The sequence below is a fragment of the Octopus sinensis genome, unplaced genomic scaffold (genome assembly GCF_006345805.1).
Source record: "Octopus sinensis unplaced genomic scaffold, ASM634580v1 Contig18722, whole genome shotgun sequence".
NCBI classification, from domain to species: domain Eukaryota; kingdom Metazoa; phylum Mollusca; class Cephalopoda; order Octopoda; family Octopodidae; genus Octopus; species Octopus sinensis.
In genome coordinates, this window is record NW_021835987.1 from 205,001 (window position 1) to 226,082 (window position 21,082).

At 36.4% G+C, this 21,082-nt stretch overlaps 1 protein-coding gene across 1 annotated transcript in view; it reads left to right on the forward strand.

Annotated features, from left to right (window-relative positions):
• The window catches only part of LOC118761915, a 116,305-nt gene that overhangs the window by 18,643 nt on the left and 76,580 nt on the right, over positions 1–21,082 (forward strand). The gene's annotated exons all lie outside the window — the stretch shown is intronic.

Here is a 21,082-nt window from a genome sequence, read left to right on the forward strand (position 1 = left end):
GCCAGCAGTTTCGTGGGGAGAAGATTCGTCGATTGCATCGATCTCTGCGATATTTTGAACTCAGAACCTCGAAGAGAGACGATATTCTTATTAATTTTGCTGTTAATTTCGTTGTTATTGTTGTTGTTACTTTTATTATTTTGCAGATTCGGAAACAGCTGATTCCATGGCCATCTTCATCCGCTTGAATTTGTAACTAACCAATCAAAAGATCTTCTTTATACAACGTGACCACACGGCTTCTGTCAACCAAATTCACTCACAAATAATTAGTTGCATAGTAAAACCCGGGACTATAAGTAGAAGACACTTGTCTAAGGTGCTGCACAGTACGATTGAACCCGAAAGCACATGGTTCCGAAGCTAACTTCTTAACCACACAACCACGCATGTAACTATGCATGTGTGTATGAGCATATCAATGTATGCTTATTATATATGTGTGTGTATATGCATGTGCACACATACAGGGTGACCAGAATTAATTATTTTCAATGAAATCGGAAAATTCTTTAGGAAACTCACTTTTATTTACGTTTATCATGTTTAATATCTGCCAAAAACATATAAATTTTTAATTTTGCCTATAATTTTATAATTTTTCTCATTTTATAAAATAACTTTTACATTCCTGTTGGATCCCACTTTTCTGTCAACGATAGCATTGTTTTCAATTTTGTTCAATTCATTTTCTCTGCCTCCACCCCCAGAATGGAGCAATAGTTTGGCTGGACTTAAAGAACGCATTCAGTTAGCAGTGCAGGAGGTATTTCCTACAAGGCTTCAATTTCTGTTTCGTAACGCTAAGGACAGATTTGAAACTTACAAAGATTCAGACGGAGCACGTTCTATATTTGCAATATAGTTTTGACGTCAGGTTTATAAATTCTGTTTGATTTGGTATCATAATTAAATAATAATCATAAAAATTATTCAGCTATTTTTTAAAAGAAATTATTCGATTTCAATGAACTAGAAAGTTAACTCTGTGACACCGTGTTCGGGGTATTCCTGTTTATGGTACTCCTGTTTATGGTACTCCTGCTTATGTGTATGCTTATATATTCATATATTCTTTAACTTTTTTCTTTACATAATTTATTGTACCCTATTTTTTTTTATTTATTCAATTATTGAATTGCTCAACGGGCAAAGAATTTGAAAACAATTAATATTGATAATCGACGTGATCCTGTAAGTCTGTTGTTTCTAATTTCTTGTAGAACAATCCGGTGATAATTGTATTAATCATTTCAATCTGTATCTATGTGAATATAAACACCCCACTCACCCAGACACAATTTGAAACCTGCTTGATAAGATAGGTGACAATGCACGAAACTCTCCTCACTTGAGTCACGTTGTAATAAAAATGAATTAATATACTCACTTGTTTTCAGTTCTATTTCCTTGTTCATGTTTGGATGAAGGATGAGTGACCGAGGGGAGAGGGACTGACGTTGAAAGGGACCGTAAGGGGAAGGAAATGAGATCATGTCAAGAAGCAGCAGGTTGAAGACGGCCTCTTTCTTATGGGGTCTGCGGTGAGATCAAGTCGTGTGCTGGAAGCAGACGTATAGTGGTGGACCTTTCCGGCCAATGATTGGAGGGTTTTGGTACCTCGTATAGATAAGAAGTGTAAGAAAAGAGAAAATAGGCGTTAACGTAGTTAACGGTGATGTTTCTTTATCTGAAAGAACTGTACGGAAGTGGTTAGCAAGGTTCCAAGCTGGAGATTATAGCCTAATTGATAAAGAGCGATCAGGTAGACCATCCACTACAGATGATGACTAAATCAAGTCATTAACTGAGAATAACCCACATCGCACAACCCGAGAATTCGCAGAAGGCCTCAACCTATCAAAATCCGTCATTCATGAGCACCTGGTAAAGCTTGGGTACACAAATCGCTACGATGTTTGGGTACCACATGAGTTGAGTGAGAAGAACTTTTTCGATCGCATTCCTATCTGTGATTCGCTTTATAAACGGAATGAAAACGCGCCTTTTTTTAAAGAAAATTGTGACAGATGATGAGAAATAGATTATCTACCGAAATGTTCAGAAAAAGCGATCCTGGTGTAAGCGACATGAGCCACCCTTAACCAACCCAAAAGTGGGTCTTCACCCTAACAAAGTCTTGCTTTTTGTCTGGTGGGATTGCAAAGGATTTCTGTGCTATGAGCTTCTCCCAAGTAACCAGACAATTAATTCTGAGAAATACTGCACACAACTGGACGAGTTAAAAGCAGTAATTCAAGAGAAACGTCCAGAATTGACCAACAGGAAGAGTGTTGTTTTCCAACATGATAATACATGTCTGTCCTTGTTTGTCTCCTCTATGTTTAGCCCCTTGTGGGTAGTAAAGAAACAAATATTTACACAAGTTGCACGAGCGACTTCAACAGTGACACCTCCGCGCGCACACATAGATACACATACACACAATTGAAAGGCAATGAATATGTGTGTGTGTGTGTGTGTGTGTGTGTGTGTGTGTGTGTGTGTGTGTGTGTGTGTGTATGCTGTTCACTGACAAGACTTCGTGCTGCATCGACACAAATGAAATTTCAATGTTGAAGTGAAACTGCTACTTCTTAAATAGAGAGGCCCCTTAACGGGTAGAACTTAAATACTCGTCTGCCGTTACGTTCTGAGTTCAAATTCCGTTGAGGTCGACTTTGCCTTTCATCCTATGATATCATATTTTCTCTCACAATTCCTACGACCATTAATAGAGCTATCTGCGGATGTATGTGACAGTACTGAGGACCTCCTTAGCAGGATCCACGAATGCAACAACACGTGTGACCTCAAGAACCACATCGTGTGTAGCATGGATGTGGTATCACTATACCCCTCCATCGATGTAGACTTTGCTGTCGATAAATGTATAGAAATAGTTAGTGAGAGTGGTATGATATTTAAGAATGTGGATGTATATGAACTACGGCTCTTCCTGGCCCTGACGTGTACCAATGCATACCTGTCGCGCAATAACCTTCTATATGTTTGTCCCACCCGTAACAAACGCGGTAGACCACCTACCATTACCTCAGCATACAGGTAGACGCACTGTGAGCGCTGGCAGGGATGGACAAAGCTGGACTACCCACCTTTAAGTGCACACGACATTAGAACCACCATCGCACATGCTATCGGTGTCAGCCTGAGAATTACGCTAAAAACACATATTTTTAAGTTTGACAACAAACTATATAGGCAGACGAAAGGCGGTGCTATTGGAGTGGGGATCGCCGGTGACGTTGCAAACCTCTTCATGGTATGGTGGGGCAAACATTTTAAACAGTGCCTAGCAAACCGTAACATCCACTTGGCTATGTACTCTCGTTACGTCGACGACATTAACCTTGTTGTGAAATATAATACAGACACAGTTATGGGCCCTCTACCAAGTGAAGAACAGGTGATGACATCTATACAACACATAGCTGACTCTATCCACAGCAGTATAAAATTTACCATAGACTACCCCTCTAAACACCCCAGTAAACGATTACCCGTCCTAGATACTGAGCTATGGATGGAAGATGCTATGGTTAATGGAACCATTAAACCCTGTATACTCCACTCACACTATCAGAAACCGATGGCTAATCCACTAGTAATCCGTAGTGACTCAGCTATGTCGGATACTGCCAAACTCAACATCCTAGTGGCAGACTTAATGAGAGTAATGAGGAATGTATCACCACTATGCCAACCACAAGAACGACAACAACACATCCAGCACTACATATTCCAAATGCAACGCTCCGGATACACACAAGACGATAGAGTCAGAGTGTACAAAAGAGCGAAAGCTAGATTCGAACGCATTCTAAGGAACGACGAAAACGATATATTCCCCCTATACCGCAACAAGTTCTGGAATAGGTTAGAGAGGGACACCAACAAAAGGAAGAGAAACGTTACTTGGTACGATAACAGGAGATTTCACGGAGTAATGTTCGTTGACACCACACCTAAGAACGAGCTAAGTAAGGCATTCAAGAAAATCCTGCGCACTACTGGCCTAAAAATTAAAGTTGTAGAAAAGACAGGTAGGACTATCAAATCGGCATTATCCATTTGATAGAATCACCTGTCAAAGTAATTGTGCAGTATGTTCGACAAATCCACATGTAAACTGCAAAAACAAAGGGCACTGTATACCAGATTAAGTGCCAGGAGGGAGAGCTTGCGCGACTAACCCAGAGTCATACATAGGTGAGACTTCTAGAAGCATCAATGATAGGTTCAAAGAACACCTGGACAACTACATTGAAAGGAAGCCAAACTCCATCTTCTACCAACATGCTGTAGACTGCCACAAAGGATCCTTAGGGAAACTTAAGTTCAACATCCTATCAACACATCCCACCGATGCAATGTTGAGACAGGTCACAGAAGCTGTTTGTATACAAGAATACAAACCTACTCTCAACCGAAAATCCGAATGGAGTAACATCTAGATCCCATTCAGAAGGACTATTCTATAACCACCCCTCTCTCTCTCTCTCTCTCTCTCTCTCGTTTACTTGTAGTCCTTACATACAGGTTGCAATGCGTATGTGCAGTTATATATAACTGTATGAGCGTACGTTGTTTGATACGTACAGTTGCACTTAGGCAACTGTACGGTGAGTGAGAGCAATAGATGTTATCTCAGGACATATATAGCAGTAACTGTCCTATCGATGCGTTACGCTTGATAAATAGATGGTTATATCAACCTGTGTTAAGATGTATAGCATAATAATCATATTCAATGAAGATATAATGGTGAAAGCCTGGAAATGCTTTGGTCGTTTCAAGAAAATATCGTGAATAACTATATAGTGTTAAGAAACAGCTATATATATATATATATATATATATATATATATATATATGTTTATATATAGAGGGCATTATACATACATGCCAGAAGGCATTATACATACATGCCAAACGCTAAGAGGGACAATTAGTCATTTCTACCAAAAATGTTACTAATCCCACCGAATGCAATTTTTCAAAGTAAGACATTTAAAAAAATATAGACCTGTATCACAGTGATTTCATACTTACGTACTCATCAGCAGGCCTGAATGTATTATAAATAAACAACGACCCTGCCCCGCTTAAGCCGATCAGCTAACTGCTCAACATCAACGAAGCACATGGGTGAGTTTACATATATTACATCCGGATAAATGGCAAACTTTTACGAATTGCATTTCGGGAGAGGAAAAGTTTTTTCGGAATAAAAATTTAGCAATTAAGGACAACTACTTAATAAGGAAAACTTAACAAGAAATTGTCAGGTAGATAGCGTAAAAACCTCATAAGAGAAAAAATTTCGAAAATAATTATTTCTTATTGAACATATTAATTTATGAACAGGTGTCTTACTTTGAAAAATTGCATTCGGTGGGATTAGTAATATTTTTGGTAGAAATGACTAATTGTCCCTCTTAGCGTTTGGCATGTATGTATAATGCCTTCTGGCATGTATGTATAATGCTCTCTATATATAAATTAATATGTTCAATAAGAAATAATTATTTTCGAAATTTTTTCTCTTATGAGGTTTTTACGCTATCTACCTGACAATTTCTTGTTAAGTTTTCCTTATTAAGTAGTTGTCCTTAATTGCTAAATTTTTATTCCGAAAAAACTTTTCCTCTCCCGAAATGCAATTCGTAAAAGTTTGCCATTTATCCGGATGTAATATATGTAAACTCACCCATGTGCTTCGTTGATGTTGAGCAGTTAGCTGATCGGCTTAAGCGGGGCAGGGTCGTTGTTTATTTATAATACATTCAGGCCTGCTGATGAGTACGTAAGTATGAAATCACTGTGATACAGGTCTATATTTTTTTAAATGTCTTACTTTGAAAAATTGCATTCGGTGGGATTAGTAATATTTTTGGTAGAAATGACTAATTGTCCCTCTTAGCGTTTGGCATGTATGTATAATGCCTTTTGGCATGTATGTATAATGCCCTCTATATATAAAGTAATATGTTCAATAAGAAATAATTATTTTCGAAATTTTTTCTCTTATGAGGTTTTTACGCTATCTACCTGACAATTTCTTGTTAAGTTTTCCTTATTAAGTAGTTGTCCTTAATTGCTATATATATATATGTATATTAGTTGAGTGCGTAAAGTGCTTTTGGTATATTACGTTTCTATAAAAAAGAAATAGAAAAATATATTTAGAACATACCGAAATCCTTTCATTGAGAAATAATGTGGAGCGGTTGAAGATAGGTCATCCCATGGAGAGCTTTTCAAATTTGCATGAGAGAACCAGCTTTCAAGGCTTAAATTTCGTCCATCGAAAATCATAGTCACAACAGAGGATTGTTTTTTTATAAATCACCAGTTTCACCAGAAAAATAAAAGCAAACGTATAACAGACACGCACTCGCGCACGCACACATACCATCCCCACCCGCCCGCCCGCAAAAAATAAACAGACACAGAAAAATAAAATTTATTGATGGTTGTTAGTCTAATGTCCAGTCCACATTTAACTCATCATTTCTTTGACCGCAAGGAATTAATAACATCTGTGCGTGTATATATATACACGAGTTAGCATACTAACGAAAGAAGGGCACTCAACAAATTTTTTGGGAGCCGCCAATCCCCAACGCTTCACCATGCCAGTCTACCCGCTTACTTTTATCCTTTGTAAACAGGCATGCACACGTACACACACACACATATGTATGTATATATATATATATACACGAGCAAAACGCCCCCCCCCCGTCCAAAGGACTGAGCTGTCAAACATTTCAACCGAATTTTCTCAAAACAATGTGCCATACCGTCCTATAGGCCTTCCCTTTAAGAAACACTGATTTAACCTAAATTTGAGACACCAGCAAAAGAAGAAATAAAGAGAGACTTTTTTCTATTCCAAAGAAAAACGATTTTATTCACACAAATATGCAACCGAAGAGTTTAAATTACCAGTTATGATAAGGCTGCTGACTGGCAGAACACAGACATGGCTTAAACAGTAAGCATGGAAGGAAAGAAACGTGCCTTTAAGCAGTACAAAAACAACAAAAAATGTAAGGTGCAATTGACGGAAGAAAAGCAGGACAAAAATGGCTTTATCGATCGCACTCTCACCTGGAATCGATTTTTGTATTTTTTTCAAGATTTATACACGCCCTGATACCGTCGGTATCTACATATCAAACTTCAGCCCAATCGGAAGAAGGATGCCCGAGATCCTAGAAAAAACACACAAACACACAAACACACACACATATATATATATATATATATATATATATATATATATATATATATATATATATATATATATATATATATATATATATATATATATATATATATATATATATATACACACAATTAATATAGGATAAAATTTTTTTCGGGAAAAATTTTTTTATCAATGGTCAGTATATCAAAAAATGTCTTTAACTGTAAAATTTATACATAATTTATAACATAAGGGCAGAAGAAAAATTCTAATGACAAATATGCCGAAACAAAAAATTTTGTCGATAACCATTATAATTTAGAGATTTCTATCGGTTTGTTTCGAGACGCATAAATTATAATGGTTATCGACAAAATGTTTTGTTTCGGCATATTTGGCATTAGAATTTTTCTTCTCCCCTTATCTTGTAAATTATATATATATATATGTATATACGTGGACGTATATGTACATACACACACACGCATAAATACAAACGCCCACACCAATATACATACACACACATTCACATACGACGCCATTATGCATGCACAAATATGTATATGTGCATATATATATATATATATATATATATATATATATATATATATATATATATATATATATATGTATATATATATGTATATATATAATATTTAATGTAGGATAAAAATTTCTTTCGAAAAAAGTTTTATCGATGGCCAGCATATTAAGAAATACTTTTAAAGGTAAAAATTATAAACAACTTATAAATAAAGGCAAACGAAAACATTTCTAATGCCAAATATGCCGAAAAATTGGCCATATTGTCCATTACCATATAATTTACCACAATACGCACGCTACTCGAAAAAAAGCCGACAGAAATTTCTAAAAAAAGTCCATTATTACCATATCGGACCGATTTCAGGGTTAGTTCTCCTCTATTTCTTTGCCACATGTATCACTGACGAAGGGAGGGTTCTTGCGAACTAACCAATTTTCGGCATATTTGGCATTATAAATTTTTTCATTTGCCTTTATTTGTAAGTTATATATATATATATATATATATATATATATATATATATATATATATATATATATATACATATATATATGCACATATACATATTTGTGCACTTGAATACCATTCGCACTTGAATACCATTCGCGTGCTGGTGTATATGTACGTGTTTGCACGCGTGTACATATAGTAGTGTGGGCTTGTACAAGGGGTGTGGGTAAGCGGATGGACAGGAATGAACAAGCTTTAGGGACTGGTGATTGGCGGCCCTGCTCATGGTGGTTGGCTGATGTCAGTGAGCGTGGTTTAGTCGGTGCATGGAAGCAGCTGGTTGATAAGGTGGTATAATCGGGTTGCCGAGGCCAGTGGCTTGAAATTTACCAGTAGGGCATATATACACGCACACACACACACATATATATGCGTGCGAGTGGATAGTCAAGTGAACCATGCGCGCGCGTGTATCATATGCCAGCTTAATTTAATTCGTCCTTAGTCGAAAGACACTTGTTGTTATGTCCTGTTATTTGTATTTGTGTAATTTTCTCCGTCTTTTCCGTCCTTGTTTTCGTATACATTCGCTGCTTTGTTCCAAGGAATCTAATGCTCTTCGCATAGTTTTTTCCGAGGGGCTGGCCAGATTGGTGCAATCTCGAGTATAACCAGACGAAATTGCAAAGATAATCTGGAACTCGACTGCGGAAAGAAAACTCCGAATGATACGTCCTTGTTTTCTTAGTTCTCTCTTTCTTGTATCATATAACTGTCTGGATGTTTTGCGTTCTTGTCCCATTTTGTATTATATATATATATATATATATATATATATATATATATATATATATGTATATATATAAATTATAAATAAGGGCAAAAGAAAACAATATTTCTATGCTAATATGCTGAGAAGAGACTTTAAATCGCCAATTTCCACATTTCATTTTACATTCACTATAAATACAGGACGTGCTGGAATCAAGGAAAGCTAGCTAACAAAATTTTTTTTAAAGTTCGTTATTTATGTATTGAATCAGTTTCGGGATTAATCTTGCTTATGCTTTTTTCCATGGGTTCTTGTAAATATTTCATTTATTTTTTATCGTATTTTCCCCATAAGAGGGAAGAATCAATAGGATTAATCCTGAAATTGATTCAATATAGAAATAACGAACTTTTAAAAAAAATTCTGTTAGCTAGCTGTCCTCAATTTCAGCACGAAGTGTATTTATAGTGAATGTAAAATGAAATGTGGAAATTGACGACTTAAAGTCTCCTCTCAGCATATTGGCATAGAAATAATTTTTCTTTTGCCCTTGTTTATAAGTTGTTTATAATTTTAACCTTTAAAGGTAATTTGATATGCTGCCACCTTTGATAAAATTTTTTTCCTGAAAAAACTTTTATGCTATATTAGTAGTATATATATATATATATATATATATATATATATATATATATATATATATATATATATATATATATATACATAATATTAGAGAGTGATCACTATGTGGTTCACTCTAGTGCTAAAAATAGCTCCGCTAATGGTATAGCCACTTAAATGTAGTGGTATTTCTTCTTGGAAACAACTTTTAGTGGCTATACCATTAGCGGAGCTATTTTTAGCACTAGAGTGAATCACATAGTAGTCACTCTCTAATATTTATGTATAAATTTGTATTTTTCCCTTGGTTTTTATGTGCTAAGCCACTTGGTGTTAAATTGATGGTATTATTAAAATAATATCAAATTTTTCACCCTCTTTTATAAATTTAATTATACTGCAGTAAATATTTTATGCAGTAATCGTTTCCAGTAAGTCTTATCGCCCTTTTGGCGGGGAAATTTGAATCATAACTACGAATACAATCGATTAAACCGCACGTGTATTTGACGCTCGCTGCGACTTAATAAATTGTATTTAAGACAAAACTCTGCTGAAGATTTATGGATGTCGTGTAAGTAAAATTGCATATTACATTAATAATGAAACAATTGTTCAGGGTTAATCTATTTTTTCGTTGTGTTAAACTTACCTTACGTTAAATGTAGTGGTATTTCTTCTTGGAAACAGCTTTTAGTGGCTATGCCATTAGCGGAGCTATTTTTAGCACTAGAGTGAACCACATAGTAGTCACTCTCTAATATTTATGTATAAATTTGTATTTTTCCCTTGGTTTTTAAGTGCTAAGCCACTTGGTGTTCAATTGATGGTATTATTAAAATAATATCAAATTTTTCACCCTCTTTTATAAATTTAATTATACTGCAGTAAATACTTTATGCAGTACTCGTTTCCAGTAAGTCTTATCGCCCTTTTGGCGGGGAAATTTGAATCATAACTACGAATACAATCGATTAAACCGCACGTGTATTTGACGCTCGCTGCGACTTAATAAATTGTATTTAAGACAAAACTCTGCTGAAGATTTATGGATGTCGTGTAAGTAAAATTGCATATTACATTAATAATGAAACAATTGTTCAGGGTTAATCTATTTTTTCGTTGTGTTAAACTTACCTTACGTTAAATGTAGTGGTATTTCTTCTTGGAAACAGCTTTTAGTGGCTATGCCATTAGCGGAGCTATTTTTAGCACTAGAGTGAACCACATAGTAGTCACTTTCTAATATTTATGTATAAATTTGTATTTTTCCCTTGGTTTTTATGTGCTAAGCCACTTGGTGTTCAATTGATGGTATTATTAAATTAATATCAAATTTTTCACCTTCATTTATGAATATATATATATATATATATATATATATATATATATAAAATATATATATATGCATAGGGAGAGTTTACGAAAAAACAACAAAAGACAAAGACAGGTGGTGTAGAAAACAAACAGATGTATTAGTATAACGCTCAGGAATAGGAAAAGTCTTTTACGTTTCGAGCCTACGCTCATCTATAAATAAATAAATAAATATATATATATATATATATATATATATATATATGTGTGTGTGTGTGTGTGTGTGTGTGTAGGGAGAGTTTACGAAAAAACAACAAAGGACAAAGACAGGTGGTGTACAAAACAAACAGATGTATTAGTATAACGCTCAGGAATAAGTAAAGTCTTTTACGTTTCGAGCCTACGCTCTTCTATAAATAAATATATATGTATATATATATAAATATTAATATATATATATATATATATATATATATATATATATATATATATATATATATATATATATATATATATATATATATATAATTATAAAATCGCGGTTAAAATTGCAGTTTTTAAGGGTAAAATATGCCTGAACCATATCTAAACTGATCTAAAATATAAGTTACCTTTATTACTATTACTATGATAAATGATAAAGTGTGTGTAAAGGAATCTCATTTCGTGTGTGTGTGTTTGTGTGTGTGTGTGTAGGTGTAGGTGTGTGTGTGTGAGAGAGTGGAAGGGTGTATACATACCTCATCAATGGCAAGATGGTTCCAGAAATCCAGGATAGGATGTCGGAAGAAGTTCGGACAAAAGACACCGTGACGTTTGACCACATTCCAGGTTGAAGGACTTCTTAGATTCAAAAATGGATTATAAACTTTCGAACCAGCTCCCATTGATAAGGCATATGTTTTAATCCATTGGCTATCTAAAATAACAACAACAACAATAATAATAATAATAGTAGTATAATAATAATAATAGGCGCAGGCGTGGATGTGTGGTAAGTAGCTTGTTTACCAACCACATGGTTCCGGGTTCAGTCCAATTGCGTGGCACCTTGGGCAGGTGTCTTCTACTATAGCCTCGGGCTGACCAAAGCCTTGTGAGTGGATTTGGTAGACGGAAACTGAAAGAAGCCCGTCGTATATATGTATATATATGTATGCGTGTCTATGTTTGTGTGTCTGTGTTTGTCCCCCTAGCATTGCTTGACAACTGATGCTGGTGTGTTTACGTCCCCGTTACTTAGCGGTTCGGCAAAAGAGACTGATAGAATAAGTACTGGGCTTACAAAAGAATAAGTCCCGGGGGTCGAGTTGCTCGACTACAGGCGGTGCTCCAGCATGGCCGCAGTCAAATGACTGAAAAAGTAAAAGAGTAAAAGAGTAAGAGAGAGAGTAGTAATAATAATAATAATATCAATATTAATAATAATAGTAATAATAATAATAATAGTAATGATAATAGTAATAAAAGTAGCAGTAGTAGTAGTAGTAGTTGTAATTATGATGATGATGATGATGGTAATAATAATAATAATAATAATAATAATAATAATAATAATAATAGATGCAGTACCAGGCAGTGGCTCTCATGGCTTCTGATCTTAACTGATTGGAAGTGTTATCATGTACATTGTTTTGTCTTGGTATAAAAGATGGGCTACAGCAAATATTCTGCTCAATACCACAGATTTGCTTGTCAGTTGTTTGACCTAAACCAGTTGAGCATGTCCCTTAGTGGCTGACGATATGTGCATCTCTGATCACGAGCAGAAATAGTGGGGAGCATCATAGCCATGTGTTGAGAGGGATTCTTTGGGGTTTGAATATTTCACCTCTGGAAACATGGGTGGTTCTTTCAACATCCTTAAACAACCCTTATTCAAGGACCTTTTGAGCGGGATGGGCTACTCAACCTGAAGAAAATTCTAACTGGGCCCCACCTGCAAGGTCATGTGCTGTGTATCTTGATATGAGATCACCATGTCACGCACATATGGTTATGATGCATGTGCCTGGTGTACCTTTATCAGACGGGTAGTCATGATGGGTATATTGGGCTTCGTATATTTTACCCCAGTGTCACTTTGATGGCATAAACTGCTCTCTTACTTAATAATAATAATAATGATAATAATAATAAATAAAAATAATAATAATAATAATAATAATAATAATAATAATAATAATAATATTAATAATAATAATAATAATACTCTCTCTGTAATCCCAAGGTTTAAAACAAACTTTTTTAAAATTTATTTATTTATTTTTTTTATGTATTAGACATTCACTAGTACAACACCAAAAAAAAAAAAACCCCAAAAAACCCAAATATATGGCACAGAACTTCCAACCTGTTGTCTCTTGAGGTCTCTGGGTGAGACTTGGAGCCAACTTGTACAGACATAAAGCAAAAGTCAAACATAGAATAATAATAATAATAATAATAATAATAATAATAATAATAATAATAATAATAATAATAATAATAATATAATAATGATGGTAGTGGTAGTGGTGGTGCTGGTAGTGGTGGTGGTGGTGGTGGATGATGGTGATGGTGATGGTGATGGTGGTGGTGATGGTGGTGGTGGTGATGATGATGATGATGATGATGATGATGATGATGATGATGATGATGATAATAATAATAGTACTCTGATGCAGTACCAAGCAGTGGCTCTCATGGCTTCTGATCTTAACTGGTTGGAAGTGTTATCAGGTACACTGTTTTGTCTTTGTAAAAAAGATGGTCTACAGCAAATATTCTGCTCAATACCACAGATTTGTTTGTCAGTTGACCTTAATCAGTCAACCATGTCCCTTAGTGGCTGACGATATGTGCATCTCTGATCATGAGCAGAAGTAGTGGGAGAGCATCATAGCCATGTGTTGAAAGGAATTCTTGGAGGTTTGGATAATTCACCTCTTCAGGGATTTTTTGAGCGGGATGGGCTACTTGACCAGAAGGAAATTCTAACTGGGCCCCACCTACAAGGTCATACGCTGTTAACTTGATATGAGATCACCATGTCGCGCACATATGGTTGTAATGCGTGTGCCTGGTGTACCCTTATCAGACATGATGGGTATACTGGGCTTCGTATATTTTACCCCTATGTCACTTTGATGGTATGCATACATACACACATACGTACATGCACACTGACCCACACACATGCGCACAAACAAACAAAAAGGAACGCAGTGTAAATAACGGACAGAGTCAAGATTATTGAAAAGGTTGCAAGATATAAGTGGAAATTTTCCACTTATATGGAAATTATAAGTGGAAATTATAAGGCACAAAAAGAAAATGACTCTCCCCAGACACAACAGGATATGCTTCAACACAGGAACTCATATAAAGAATCTTGGAAACCAAATCCAAATACGAAATGATAATAGGAATTTAAAAAATGGTGGGAAGACAAACAACTTCCAGTGCTTGAAAATGATCATATCTCACTCCTTTGGAACTTTACTGTTCAAACTGACAGAAATATAGATGCACGAGGCCAGATATTATAAGGAAGGATGTCAACCAAAAATCATGTTTCCTCATCCATATGATTGTCCCAAACAAGACCAACCAAAAGCTGTGCAAACTTAGAGGTCCGGCAAAAGGAGTCCGATATAATAAGTACTATGCTCACAAAGAATAAATCCAGGAGTCGATTTGTTCGACCAAAGGCGGTGCTCCAGCATGACCGCAGTCAAATGACTGAAACAAATAAAAAAAGAAGAAGAAGAAGAATGCTTCACTTACATCTATAAAAGGAAATCTCGTTGGTGTCATTCGTGCTGACGACTGTCATTATATTCTTCGGTGAGTAATTCTTGCAAACACGACTGACATTGTTGTAAGGGAAGAATTCTGATTGGCTGCTTAGAGCGAGGCCGGCACATTCCAGCAGACTTCGTGTTGAATAGAATATTTCCGATGATGATGACTGAAGGTAATCATAAGAGTAGCCAGGAGGCAAACGTTCGTAGCTTGCTTCACGTTCCTGATCTGAGCTAACAACCAGAATGGTTGCAAGAGTTAACAGAAGCACTGTTATCACAGCAGGATGGGTAACAGGAAACCGGGACATACTTGGCTCTATGATTGCTAGAGGGAGAAAGAAAGAGAAAAGAAATTATAAGAAAGAGAATGCGAGAAAGAGAGAGAGAGATTCGGCAAAGTGGCGGAGAGAAATTTAATATATAAAGGAAGAAGGGGTAAGAGGGTACGAGTGATGATGGGAAACTGTTAGAGAGTAACAGGGAGAAATCCTGAAAGAGAGGAGGTAAATAAATTGAGAAAATGGAAAACGTTGATGTGAGATTGTTGTGGGGATGCCCCCAGATGACGAAGTAGGCTAGTGAAGGTTGTCTATATATAATGTATATTGAATGCAAGATACGATAATTTCATGACTTTGTAATGTACAAAATTAAGATTATTCTGCACAAATAAGTTAGAATACACTCAAATGCACAACAACTTAAAATCTTTGGGATTTAGACTTTCTATGGTGTTCTGTCTCAAGTTCATCCCTGTACAACATCTAACATTAGTCAGCTAACATTCCTGCATTCCAAAATCCTTAATATCGTTGTTCCAGTGATGGGATATATTGATGAAATCGTTCACCTTGCTCATCAGACACTGCTCCAAGATTCTCTGCAAAAAAGTCCAGATGTGAATCAACGAAATGGTCTTTTAGTGCTGGGATGTATACCGTCATAGTTAAGAGCAGGACAGCAACATCGAGCTTCCAACACAGAAGAATGTAACGAAATAAAAACTTACCTTTGTTACTGATGAAGCTAACAATTATTTTTGGAAACATTAACGACAGTCGACTGTTGCCGGTTCTATCAACTGATGCCACTAAACTACCGATGAATCTGTACAAATGTCTGAATTGTTCACTTCACATTGACTTCAACAATCCTCTAAACTTCACAGCTATGCCAACCGTCCACTTCCGTCACTATTGTTCACTTGAGATCAGTCTAGTGAAAACATTTCTAACCTGAGTCGAAACTATATTCGATTGATAGCAAGCCTTACTTCATTAGATATACTTAAATGATTCAATATGTTTATTTACATATGTTTTTATACAAACACACATGTATATAACAGGACATGAAGAAGAACAAGAAAGGGGAAATATTCGAAACTATATTCGATCGATAGCAAGCCATACTTCATTAAATATACTTCATGGACTTCCGGTTTTTTCATCAGGATGTTTACTATGTGTAGGTGTGAATATTGCTGTTGGTGGTGGTGGGCGTTGGTTGTAGTAGTGGAGTGTTTAATGGGGCCTTGATAGGGATGTTGTATTTGTGGTGATGATTGGATGATTTAAGGATATGATTTTTGCAAGCATGGTATTGGTGGTGCTGGTGGTGGTGGTGGTGGTGGTGGTGGTGGTGGTGGGTAGAGACAGTGATTTGTTGTACTGCGGTGATATGACAGTGGTTGTAAGGTGTTGGTTGTGGTGTTGGTGTTTGTGGTGAGATGTTGTAGGAAGGCAGAAGTAGCGCTGGTTATAGTGGTTGTGATGGTGGTAGTGGTAGTTATGTCAATGTTGCAGCTATTGTTGTGACTGTTGTTATGAGAGTGGCGGTGGTAGTGGTGGTGATAACAATGTTGAGGTTGTTGTTGGGACATGTTTTAGCTGTATAGGTGATAGTTGGTGATGGTAGCGTGGCTAATCCACTTAGCAAATACGGGAAGAAAAGGGCAGATCTTGTGACCCCAACTTTTAAAACTGTAGCTGTAACTGCTAGAAACACATAGATCAAGTGTTAGCCATTGCGATGTATGGCAGGACATCGAACATATATGAAGGGCAAGGCACTTCAGCGAGGTCGAAATACTACAGGCAGAAGAAAAGAGAAAGAATATAAGAAAGAGACAAACACGCTCGTGCCGAGAGTAAGAGAGAGAGTTTGAGAGCTTGAGAGCTTGAGAGAGAGAGAGAGAGAGAGAGAGAGAGAGAGGTGGGGTGCTCTGATGGTGGGGCAGATGAAATCGACGTTTCTCAGATTCAGATATCTCCAATCAAATTTACAATGAGACAAAGTACATGGCACGTAAAGTGTCGTCAAGCGCTCATTTTTTTCTGCTAGTCGAGCAATGAGTAGTTGGAAACCCCACCATACCATTCCATAGGGAATTAGTGGCCCTGGGCTTTAGCAAGAATCACACGGTTGGTCACTTCCGGGATACTTTCGATTCAGGACCAGTGGATAATTTTCAGTGAACACTGACCTGGAATTCTTACCGAAACCGGAATTAACTCTACAAATATGGTAGTGTACTCAGTTCTGCTTTTACTCATACAAGGCCCAATCGTTTAAGCAGGATTCGATACAATAATGAAGGTAACCCCGCCGCCTTTTTAGGGAATGGAAAGTCACGCAGATTTTCTCTTTCTGGGAGATATGTTGAAATTAGTTTTGTAATGAAGAGAACTGAAATGGCTAATAAGAGACACAAGTTCCTCTTTGGCCGAGCCCTTTTCAACGTTTGTGAATTCTAGCTGAAGAGGAAGGGGAGGACGAATGGGGAGGTGCAGCCCACGGCCAGTAAAACAGTTGAAAGTTGTGTAAAAGTGGCGAGGACAGCCTGAGGTGTGGGGCCTACATTAAGCTCTTGCTTGTAGGATAGCGGGGGCTATAGTTTGTGGGTCATTGATGGGATCTCTGGTGGTTCCTTGATTACCCTAAAGGTGACCGCATCCACCCACTATCGGGAATTTGGTTATAATAATTTTCTTGATAATTATTGTGTTGTATTATTTTTGTATTGTGATTATGCAAATATCCGCTGACCATTGTAATATCCTAACTGTTTTTGCGGTCCTTAGGGAGCAAAAAATCAAAAATTGTAGTAGTAGTAGTAGTAGTAGTAGTAGTAGAAATGAAACATACAATAAAATATTGATCAGGTAAGTTTTTGATCAAATGATTCCAATATGTTTATTTACATATGTTTTTATACAAACACACAGGTATATACATGAACAGGACATGAAGAAGGACAAGAAAGGTGAAATATTCAATAACATAAAACTAGATACGTCATATTTGAATATAATGGTGGTTGCCACATTCGGATTGACTTTTATTATTGATCTTCTATACCATGATTGACCTGATGCGAAACATCAACATCAGTAAATTGAAGATCAGAGGAGATTTGTTATTCATCTTAATAAATATTTTATAAAATATAATAGAATGCAATATAAATTATATTGCAATACTTGGGTATATTCAAATTTGGAATGAAATAGCAGTGAGGGGTACAGGAGGCCCGGGATGTGTAGTGAGTGTTTGAAATATGCGGTTCCTAAATGAAGACAGATGTTAAAGAATGTCTCTGGGAGATGGTCACTCTTCTATAAAACCAGATAATGAAGAAATGACATTGAATATTTTATAAACCTTTTGATTGTGTTTGAGATAACGATGGTCCCACATTTCTAAGACGGTGACCCGTACTGGTTCGGGGTATCTTGCACTGGCTTCTCTGTGAATCATGACACCTACTGTGGATAGGGTTTGTGAGGTGTTGTGCTAGCTTTATTGGAGCCAAAATTATGTGATGCGCAATCGCAGGGGAGGCGAATTTCCGATGGACGGTCACGTATGGGGCGCTACAGAACAAGCATGAAAGCCACAGGTGCGAATCCAGGTGAAGCTGGTGTCGTCTTCAATGATCAGTGATGGTCTTCTTCGGTCACGGGTGGCTATCATCTGACAACATTAAACAATGGTAAATGGCTATTTATGATTTAAACCATAAATCCCAAAATAAACCACAAAAATAACGACTTCCCCTTTAAAAGCACGTGTGTTTCGAAAGGTAACAGGAAAGCGCTCACCCTCTAGCAAAAAAAAGGGTTCTACACAAAATAGGTTAGTTATATCCCCATAAAAGATTTCATAACATTATTTTTATAAAAATCACCTTTACACTTCATAAACTGTGTGAAGTAATTCTCATAGACTTTCATATCTCTCTCTCTCTCTCCCCTCTTTATTCCCCCCCTCTCTCTCCCCTCTCCCTCTCTCTCTCTCCCTCTCTCTCTCTCTCTCTCTCTCTATCTATCTATCTGTCTATGGCCGCAGCATTTCCTGTTTTGCATGGTTCTTTATGGGAATTCGCGTGTTGAAACATATTTTGTTGTGGCTGAGAAGATTTATTCAGCATTAATAACTAACACGCTCTTCGGTTCAATTTACACTTCTTTTTTGTTTTGTGACAAAAGTAAATAAGTATAAGAATGAGTGGAAATTGAACCGGTGAGTGTGTTAAATATTAACGCAGTATGACACTCTCCATAACCAACTATATATATACATATAAATATATATATATATATATATAGGGTCAGTTCGTTTCATCCAGGTCGAATCCTAGCGCGCATAATCTATATATATAAAACTGAGAATATGTGTCTGTCTGTTTGTCTGTCTGTGTGAATCACTAAAACTTGAGAACTACACAACCAATTCCATTCAAATTTTACACATGCCTTACTTAGGGTCCGAGAAGTGTCATGGGCAAAATGATTTTTACTTCTTGCCTAGGGCGAGCCCACAGTAATATCATATCTTCTCCACTATTTCAGTATTACGTGTTAAAAGTGAAACAAAAGCATCTCTCTATTGTATGTATATGGATGGCCTGGCCTTGGCTGGCTGGCTTGCTGTCCGGTACTTGGCTGCCTGGCTGGCCCAGCCTTGGCTTGTTGGCGGGAAACTGGCCTAGGCTGGCTGGCTGGCCCTGTTTTGGATACCTGGCTGGTTCTGGGCTTGGTTTGCTGGCTGGAGACCTGCTTAGGCTGGCTGGCTGGCTGGCTGGATCGGTTTTGAACACCTGGCTGGTCCTGGGATTGGCTTACTGGCTGACACAAGCATTGTTATTATTATTATTATTTATAGTGCATTGTTGTGCCATTCAAAACACATTATTATTTACTATATTTTTATAATTTACTTGTTTTAGTCGTTAGACTGAGGCCATGTTGGAGCATATCCTCGAAGGCTTTAGTTGAACAAATTAATTCCAACACTTGTTATTAAAGTCTGGTACCTATCCTACTGTCTCTGTTGCCAAACTGCAAAATTTGGGGGAGATAAACAAACTAATACTGCTCATCTTGCCTGTCAAGCAGTGAGAGGTGGGACACATACATACACAAACACTTATACGCATACGTATATATGTATATGTGTGTGTGTGTGTGTGTGTGTGTGTGAGCAATATCACATCTTTTCCACTATTTCAGTATTACGTGTTAAAAGTGAAAGAAAAGCATCTCTCTATTGTATGTATGTGGATGTGTGTATATATATATATATATATATATATATATATATATATATATATATATACATACATATATATATAACTGAGTATGGGTCTGTCTGTCTGTCTGTGTGAATCCCTAAAACTTGAGAACTCCACAACCAATTTCATTCAAGATTTACACAATACTTTTAACTTCTAGCCTTGGGCGAGCTCATAGCAATATCATATCTTCTCCACTATGAATCCCTAAAACTTGAGAACCACACAACCAATTTTATTCAAATTTTACCCGGCGCTGCCGGGTCATAGTGCTAGTGAGTATATAAACACACAAATAAGCAGGAGTACCACAGAGAATGTGTCTTAGAATGACCTTTCCATTTTGTGAAAATCTGGTAACTTTTTTTAAAATACCATTTTATATTTATTACTTGATTGTTATACCAAAACAAACAGATTTATAAATTGTTACGTCAAAAATTTATTGAAAATTTCCAACATGTGCTCCGTCTGTATCCTTGCGAATTTCACATCTATCCTTTAGCGGTTATCTCCTGCACTGCTAACTGAATGCTCCCTTTAAGTTCAGCCAAACTATTGCTTCAACTTTTGGATGGAGGTCGAGAAAGTGATTTCAGCGAAATCGAATGAAAAGCTGTCTTGGAGAGATAAGCGGATTCCAACAAGAACGAAAGTAAAAGTATGGATAAAAATCGTAAGAATTATAATAGTACAAAATTTTAGATTAGATAACTTTATTGTCAATAAACTTTTAATAGGTGTTAAGAATGATAAACATAAATAAAAGTGAGTT